Source organism: Delphinapterus leucas, chromosome 10, assembly GCF_059928025.1.
Source record: "Delphinapterus leucas isolate spDelLeu-1000000601 "Yukka" chromosome 10, BTC_Dleu_Yukka2, whole genome shotgun sequence".
NCBI lineage: Eukaryota > Metazoa > Chordata > Mammalia > Artiodactyla > Monodontidae > Delphinapterus > Delphinapterus leucas.
Window position 1 is genome coordinate 31,189,540 of NC_143138.1, and position 9,144 is coordinate 31,198,683.

Here is a 9,144-nt window from a genome sequence, read left to right on the forward strand (position 1 = left end):
CAATCCCAGCGCTCAGCGAGAAGTGCTGGAAATGGCTGATAGAATACCAGGTCTATAATTTTGAAAGCCAGAGAAAGCAAACTGTGTACACCAAATGGGATGACATAATCCCGTGTGTAATGCCTAAATATATTTTAGTTTCTCCTGAGTGATATTCACAGTAGAAAAATATCTCACCCCCCCTAAGCTTACATATTATCAGGTGTCTTTCTATTGAAGTAGAATAGCAAAACAATAAAATTTCTCATTTAAGCATGGTCATTCATCTAAATGGTACCTTAAATGCATCCCTAAAAGTGAGTGGCTTCAAAATCCACTCAACTGTATTAAATTGTGAGACAGCTGGCTAAGTATTTTAAAACTGGCTAAGACTTGAGAAAATCAGTTAAGCTCAGTCTCAGAGATGCTTTGCCTCGTACCCAGCGGCACCTTGTAAGTGAATGCCGGGGCTGACCCTGGAATCCAGCCCCCTGACTCTCAGCTGACTGTTCTTCCACTGCGGCCATTTAGCTTGATGTATATATGTCTGTTAGGGGTGCTAGGGATGCTCTCATATCATTGGTCCTTCAGAATTGTTCAAATAGACAAATAAGGATCAAAATAAAAAATTTCCTTTAAGAATCCCTCACATTAAACTTTTGAAAACAAAAATGGCATAGCAGATTGCTTTGACTATTTTGATCTAGAATTTCACATTCATGAATAATTCTTATGTCTTGAGTACATTAGATTTTGTCTGCATTTTATGTGTTCAACCTGGAAAATTAAATGTCACAAAATATTAGAGTACTTTTCAAATGTAAATACCAAGTAGAAACTGGGTACGAATTCTTAAATATTTTTTAAGCATTTTGTTTTTTTACTGGAAGTAAGAATTTCTCAATAAATTTTTTGGAAGTACTAAGTCTATCGCTATAGGTTGGAACCGAGTACTTTTTCATAGTTATGGGCCACTGGTTCTCAGAAAAAAATTAATGTGGTATATTTATCATATAAGAATAACCTAAAAGTGAGCCTTCTCTAGAAAAAAATGTAAATATTTTAATTTAGTTGTTTTTAATTTTAAAATAAGGTGGGGCAGAAATTACAGTTACAAAACTTATTCTGTCAAATTATATAAAATAACAGTTTCCCTAGGTCATAAACAGTTGAGTATCAGAAATTTTATATGGTTCAACTAACACAGTGTTCAATTTAGAATTAGGGATAGAATGTTTGAAATGTGGTAATAAAAACATTAGAAGAATTTGGGAGAGAAAATCATTAGAATCCGAGAAAAGTGTTGGGTGATCAAATAATAGCTTATATAATATTTTTAAAGAAACTTTTCACCTGCAGTGTGTTATTCTTATAGCATAGCAAGATGAGTGTTGTTATCCCCACTTTGTAGATGAGAAAACGGATATTTAGAGAAAAATCAAGTAACCAGCTGAAGGTTACATTGTAAGTACCAGAGCTCTATCTGTGGACAGGAGCTAAATACTCTGTGGTTAACTGGGACCACAGGCTTCAATGAATTCTCACTAATCCTCCTCATTAAACTCCGTCTTTGCAGACTGGCCTCTATTCTTAACTGTTTAAGCAGTCTTATCCTGAAAATGTGAGATAGCATTTCCTAAACTACATTGCGTAGAAGACAAGTGTTGCAAGAGGTATTAAACCTCCATAAGAGAAGGGTTTCTTTATCAAATATTCCAGCAACTCTGTATGTAGAAGATCCACTCTTAAAATCTCATTCAATACGAAGAGTGAAGGTGTTTGAAAATCAAAGTTATGATGTAATGTTATGTTCATCACAGTATCTACTTTATTTCCATATTTTATTTAATTTACACCCTTCTCTTTATTTGAGAAGCTTTCATTCACAGATATAGCAGTTTTTAATAACGATCTACACAGACCTCCAATAGTCTTGGCTCAAAAGAGAAATAGTAAGAATTTTTTGCCCAAAAGTTGTTTCGCTAACAGTATCTAACAAGTGCTCACATTTTTAAACTGATAATGTTTAAAGGGAGTCAATATATGGATTTCTTATCCAGTATATAACTCTTCATGGTTTTCTCGAAATATTTTAAGGTATCTTAAAAACACTATAAGCTATTCAAATATGTCATAAAGAAAATCTCAGTCACCTGAAAATCCTTCCCTGAAAAATACTTGTTTAAAGTTTCAGGGTCATGTTTATTTTGCTTTGCCTATGGAATCCAAATTTGCTGAATTCATTACTGATACTTTTTTCTGCTATTGTAAGCACAGCATCATAATTCTGTGTTGGCATAATCATGTTGCATTGTAGAACTGTCTAGTTAATGCTTTTTAATCATCAGGCAGAATGCAGGGAGAAGGGGAGAGAGATCTTATGTCATTTGAACTTTCTGCAGCAACACCTTAAATTGGGACAGTGAATTTGTTTACAAAGAGTTATCCAGTTCCATTTTTTAAAATTATGATGTTATTAACAGCTGGTTTGTCTCTTCAGTAAACAGGGACTATTCAAACACATTTTGCTTTTTTCTGCCTTCACTTTTATATCAGCAGTAAAGACCTCACATTCAGTTCAGCATGGGCTATACACTCTAAGGTGACGTACTCACTTGCACAGTTTTACATAGAGGATTTATTTGGGCTGCTTTAAATACCAAACAACAAAACTAACAGGCCAGAATTCCAAGACATAATTTCCTAAACAACAAAACATTTAGAGGAAGTTCAATATAAAACAGAAGATGACAGAACCTTTATTTCGAGTAGCACAAAAAATTGGAAATGGACATTCTCGTCAAACATCTACGAGGCCCTAAAAGTCCTGCAGAGAATCCTAGAATTTTCAGGAATATAATTTGAAAAGGAGACAATCAGTGTTCTCTAATGGGGGACATGAATTTGAAGTTGTTCAAGAAGGTAACATATCTCTATGCATTGTAAACGGCAGGCTGTATCATGGAGAACAGAGGAATTTGAACATGAGTACAAGGAAAGGAGTAGTTGACAACTAAGAGAAACTTTTTGAGCAAAATATTCTAAAAGGACCACATCTTGAGATTTGAATGTGTTATTATGGTTTCTAGGTTTTTGCAGTCTTCTGAGGGAATGAAGATAGAATAGAAAAATATTTTGAGTGACTCCCGAAAGGAAATTGTTTTTTCTTTAAAAAAAAAAAAAAATCACAGGACTCTTTTAACTCACAAATTCATGAAAGCAGCAAGAAGATTAGTTGGGAGGAACTAAACTAAGCTGAGGTATTTCTAAACTTAAAAATTATGCTCTGCAAATGGCAAGAAATTTTCCTTTTAAGTCTATAAATAAGATTGTAAACACTGAGTTAGACATAAACTCAATACATTACATTGGTCAGGTTCACCTAGCAAAAATACCATTTAAATTTTTCAATTAACATTTTATATCTAAACTAGATGAATATTAGAAAAGAACACAGTGGTTTTATTGGGATAGATTCTTTATTAACCATTGCCAGAAACATCTAACAGTCATAAGCATGTTTTGTTTAAGTGAAACATTTGCGTACTGTTTCATTGATAGTGTGACAAAAAGTCCCTCCAAACAGCCACGATGAGAGCCTGTTGAACTGGAGATGATTTACTTTTTGATGATTTCTTAAATAGTGTTATACACTTTAGTCACACAAGTATAATCATTGAACTGTCATTTAATTTACTGATGTAGTTGCAGAGTTAATCCTACAACATAATAAGTGGATTGTTTTAAGTGGAAAGTTTACACCTTCCAAAAACGAAACTGATGCCTAGCTGTTATTGTGCCCAACATATATTTAAGGCTGTATCCAAGGTAGGAAAAAAAACGCAGGAAAAAAATAATTATGCCTTGTTTTCCTGACTGGTGTTTTAATTATGATTTGATTTAAACCAAATCCCCTAGGCTATGTATGTGCAGATCAAATATTCCACTCCCACACACCACCTCTGCATGACCCCAAGCTGTGAGAAGAGAAAATTCATAGCCCATATGTCAGTCAGATGTTAATTCTTGCCCTGGCACCTGGATAGGCCCTCCCACCTGATTGGAGTGCATTTGCAGTTCTGGGCATATACCCAAAATGTGGAGTAGGCTCTCCAGATCTGGAAATATTTTGGCTGATTAGTTGGCAGAGGTCACGAGGGCAGAGCCCAGTGTCAGTGTCTGAATTTGCCCAGGTGCATTCAAGGTGACAGTTGGGCAGCTGTACCGCTGCTGGAAATACCAAGCAAGGAGTATCTGAGTTGCCTCTCAGGCTCCTGAAGCTCACAGCCTGGCCTACAGGTTCCTGTCGATTCCAGTGCAAACACTTGTGCAGATTTTATAGTTTCCAGGAGAGACGTTAGAGACTATATTTCTGGCTCCGATTTAATTCTACATTCCTGATCTAACCTAAAACACCCACTCCCGTATTCTGGACTAATTAGGTAAGAGCCTAATAAGTAAATAAGTTATAGTTGACAACATTGCTCATTGAAGCAAACTTTCGGTGTTTAAAAAAGGGGGGAGGGGATGGTGGGGGAGAGGAGGAGTAAAAAGAGAGGAGAGGAGAGGAGGAAGAAAACCAGCCTAGGCTCCACACTGTGCTTTTCTCTGAAGCCACTGTCTAAAGAAGACAGCATTAGGGATTGATCCTCATGTGGGTAAACTAACTACACTTCCATTTTTGGTGGCAGCAGTATCTTTCACCCACACAACCAGCTCACAAATGATTAAGAGAAAAAATGAATAAGGAGGCAAGGCAAGACTATACTGCTGCAAGTCAGTCTGTCCCCTGCAGCTGCCGAAAAACAGTTCAAAGTACATGCCTTCCTGAGAGATGGAGGCACCCTTCACATACAAAGGACAGCACTTGCTTTCTGAGTTTGGACTAGGTAATGACAGTCCATGTGGCCGAATCCTCATTGGTAAGATTGAAGTAGACATGATTTAGAAGTGGAAGGACCAGTGGTGACATCCCTATGTGGCCTAAGATCCTTATAGCTCTGGTATCTCCGTTTATTAATTCAATGAACAATTGCCAAGCGTTGTTTTAGAAATCTGTTGAAAGGGGGCTATGGGATACGGAGATGAGCAGCTGGGTGTTCCAGTCTAGTGAAGGAGATGTGTATATAAGCACTGCCGTGTGGTTGGCACTGTAACTGCGGGGGGGTGGGACGGGACACAGTGCCTCTGGCGCAGGGGAGACCGAGATCTGCCTGAGGAAGTCAAGGAAGCTTCCTCAGATCACTAACGTTTGAACTGAGTTTATGAGACAGAGGTGAGGGAAATGAGTGAGAATTGCGAAAAAATAATTCAGGCAGAAAGAAGAGCAGGAATGAAATCGGGGGGGAAATGTAGGAAAGCAGAATGGCTGTTTGGGCCAAGGTGAGGAACCGAGGCATCCATTGAGGGGAGGTGAAGCATCAAAGGGAGGCTGATGACAATGTGAGAGGGCCTTCGAGTCACATGGCCTTCATGACACAGGCCAGCAGTTATCTAACCGTGCTCCGCAGAAACCCTGACTTATTTTACAGGTATTCTGCAAGATAATAAAGAGTTTTCCCTAATTAATACAGATCAATTTTTATCTCTGATAAATATTGAGTTTTCAGTAAGATTTAGTTAGGAAAATTTCTTTTTAAACAACGGATACAGTCATCAAGGAGCGATTTTAGAGTTTTTGAACAAGGGATTGATACGAACAAATTTGTATTCTAAAAAAATAACTCAGCTGATGGGATGGAGGAGGGACTGGAGTTAGGAGATGTAATTGGCAGAGTGATCAATCGGGCGGCCGCTGCAGTATTGCAGGCAAGAGGGCAGAAAAGCCTCTGTTGAGGCAGTGACGTTGAGACCAGAGAAAATGGAATGTATTCAAGAGATACTTGGCATAAAGAATAAGTAGAACAAGGTCCTGAACGAAAGACGAATAATAGATGACAAGTTGGTAATTTGGGTCAATGCATAAAACAGATAATTAGAAGTAGTCTCAAGAATAAATTTATTACTCAGATGCTTACAGAGAATTTGCATGAAGTTTAAAGATTCAACAAGAGAACTAATTTCAAGAGGACTTCCTTGGGGGAAGGGGGGAAAGCTCAATGCATAGTTCAGCTGAACCTAAAAAAGGAAACAAACACAGACATTCTAGCTTTCTGTTTGAACTTCTGGGAGTGTTTAGATATATGACCAGAAAGTCCCACAAATTATTATGCTGTTTGGATGAGCAAATTGACTTTCTAATCCATTAATGAATTTGGTCACGCATTCCTGAAAGATGACTATAAGCTAGGCAGATTTTGAAAATATTTTCATCATTAAAGCCATGTCTCCAATAGCTTTGTGCTGGTGTAAGTTCCAAAGCGTCGTTTTTCTAAACTTTGATTAGTGGCTTTCATCTCTGTGTGAACCCAGTATCTCTTCCCCACCCCACCCCCAAAAAAGAAACTCTAAGGGAAGTAATGGGAGCAACACTGACTCAGTCACCAGATTTTGGAGGACTGATGAAATGATATGTCATTAGCATTTTCCCCTTGTTTCAACAGAAATCCAGCCTTACTGATGGTAGCGACGCTTCTAAATGGAGACGCGCTACGCGCAGTTCATCCTCACCCTACACTCCCTCCTCAACAACACGTCCATCTGTAAGAAGCACAGTCTCAATTTCAGACTTTCTGCCCTTCCCTGCTATGACTCCCTCCTTCAGATTTATGAAAGAAAACATTTCTTTCTGTGAAAGGTTTTTGTACACCCGCATCTGGAAGTGTTTATTTCAGTGGCATGTAAGCTATCTGTGGATTTAGTTAGCACCAGACCCCCTTTTGTGTACTCCTGACTTAAAAACTTTATAAATGATCTTATTGAATTTGTGCCAGTGTGCACGTGGTTTGGCTGATTGCTGCATATATCCTTTACCTGCCAGTCACCTTTGATTTATGCTCCTTCTGCTAAGCTTTTACTTTCCAAAAATGGTGCCACTGAACTGTCCTCTAAATCATCTTACTGGTTAAATTACTCCAAGACGAGTTGGTATGTTTTGGGTTGCCTACAGACAGATGAATTTATGTTTTTCTGCCCTTACCCACTTCTAGCAAAGCCACTTATAGAGGAGGATTGGGCATGTTATGTCATCGATCTCTTTATTCCAAATGAATACCATCTGAAACACTGTGCCAAGACCAAAGTGACAAAGAAGTGTTCTTTAGCATCCCCTTCTGTTCTGAGACCTTCTTTTACACATAAGTCTGTGCCTTGAACTGAATCTGATGTGAGGACTTTTCATTGCTCAGAAAAGGGGAAATAAAGTCTCTCAGACAAAATAAGTAAACTTCATCAGAAAGACTGAGACTTTGTAAAGTCTTTTGTTAACTTGTGAGTTTTATGATGTTTCCTGGAGAAAAGCAGGTGGCTTGGCAGTTATTTTAAATGTTGGCTATTTGTGGTAGTGGTTTCGAGGGGTTTCATGTTTCTGAAGAGACATCCTGAAAAGCTAATTCTTAAGAGTGTTTGACAAAATGATGCATCATTTTGAACTAATTTTCCAGGAGTTCTTTGGTCACTGAACATGCCGTTTAACTTGATCTTGCAGGTTACCAGCTATCACCACAGGGGGTAACCTTAATACTTACGGTGAATTTGCTGACTAGGAAGCCAGTACCGTGCTGACAGAGCAAAGCAATACTGATAGAATTTTTAAAATAGCTTTTAGGCATGCAAATATCTCACTTAAAAAAGCTTTGCAAAGAGCTGCTCTTTTTCTGTTCCATGTGGTGATAGGGGAGTATTTTTAAATTTCATGATTGTACTTGAAATGATGTGGAAGCATTTCAAATACTTGGATTACACAGATCTCAGTGTCATAGTTCACAAACTACTGGAAGCAAAGGGTAGAGCCCCTAGGCTACTTTGCTGTGGTCCCACCAAGCCTGGAGGTATTTATTCCAAAACACTCAGGAGTCTTCATTTATACTTCTAAAACTTTGGGCGGGGCTCCCTGTGTTCTGCCAAGGTGAAAGATGTCTCAGGAGTATGTCAGTCACATTTGCACAGCTTAGTCAGTCATCCTCCTGGCGTGCTTTTCAGAGACGTGGGGGACTGCGGTTGTTAGGAAATCAGCACCAGATATGTGAGCAATGTATTTCCATTAACATGTCACTTTGATTAAAAAATATACATGTGTGTATATATAGTGTTTTAGATAGGTATAATTTATATATGTATGTGTATGTATACACATACACATATATATAGTCTCATTTAAAAAGATTGTCTTGGGACTTCCCTGGTGGTGCAGTGGTTAAGATTCACCCTGCCAGTGCAGGGGACACGGGTTCGAGCCCTAGTCCGGGAAGATCTCACATGCCGCAGAGCAACTTAAGCCTGTGCACAACTACTGAGCCTGCGCTCTAGAGCCTGCGAGCCACAACTACTGAAGCCCGCGCGCCTAGAGCCCGTGCTCTGCAACAAGAGAAGCCACAGCAATGAGAAGCCCGCGCACCGCAACGAAGAGTAGCCCCCGCTCGCCGCAGCTAGAGAAAGCCCACGCACAGCAACGAAGACCCAACGCAGCCAAAGATAAATAAATAAATTTATTTTAAAATTATAAATAAAAAGATTGTCTTCTAAGGGTGTTAAATGTATGATATCATTTAATCGTTACAACAACCTAGAAGATAGCATGATTATTAGTATCCTAAATAAATATTAAAAGATTGTTTTAAATGAACCGAAAATTTCACTGATGCTGTTTCATGTAAATCACTGTTTAACATTCTACTGTCTTTGATGGTTAGAGTCAGATGACTTGACTGAGCCTCAGTTTAATCATTTGTAAAAAATAAGCTATTTTTAGCAAATATCAATATTTAGTAATAACACTTGAAAGCTCCTAGCACTGTGCCTAAAATATAGAACATGAAAATGCAAACACAGTGTTTTCTTTTAAAATGATTATCATCTGAACAAAACTCGAGTAGAGATGACAAGGCTAGTTTCCCACCAGTGCCCTTCTGAGAATTGCAGAGGGAGGCCCAGTCTGATATGTGAGTTTGGGGTGGAGACCCACACCCACTGATCGGCTTTCTTTGTAGCATTCAGAGAATTCCTACTGTTTTTGTGTCCAGTTTCACATGTATAAAATGGGTAATAACGTGTTTTTTATAGTTTCAG

At 38.4% G+C, this 9,144-nt stretch overlaps 1 protein-coding gene across 7 annotated transcripts in view; it reads left to right on the top strand.

The window, feature by feature from the left end:
• Nucleotides 1–9,144, top strand: part of SUPT3H (SPT3 homolog, SAGA and STAGA complex component) — a 452,287-nt gene that overhangs the window by 345,713 nt on the left and 97,430 nt on the right. The gene's annotated exons all lie outside the window — the stretch shown is intronic.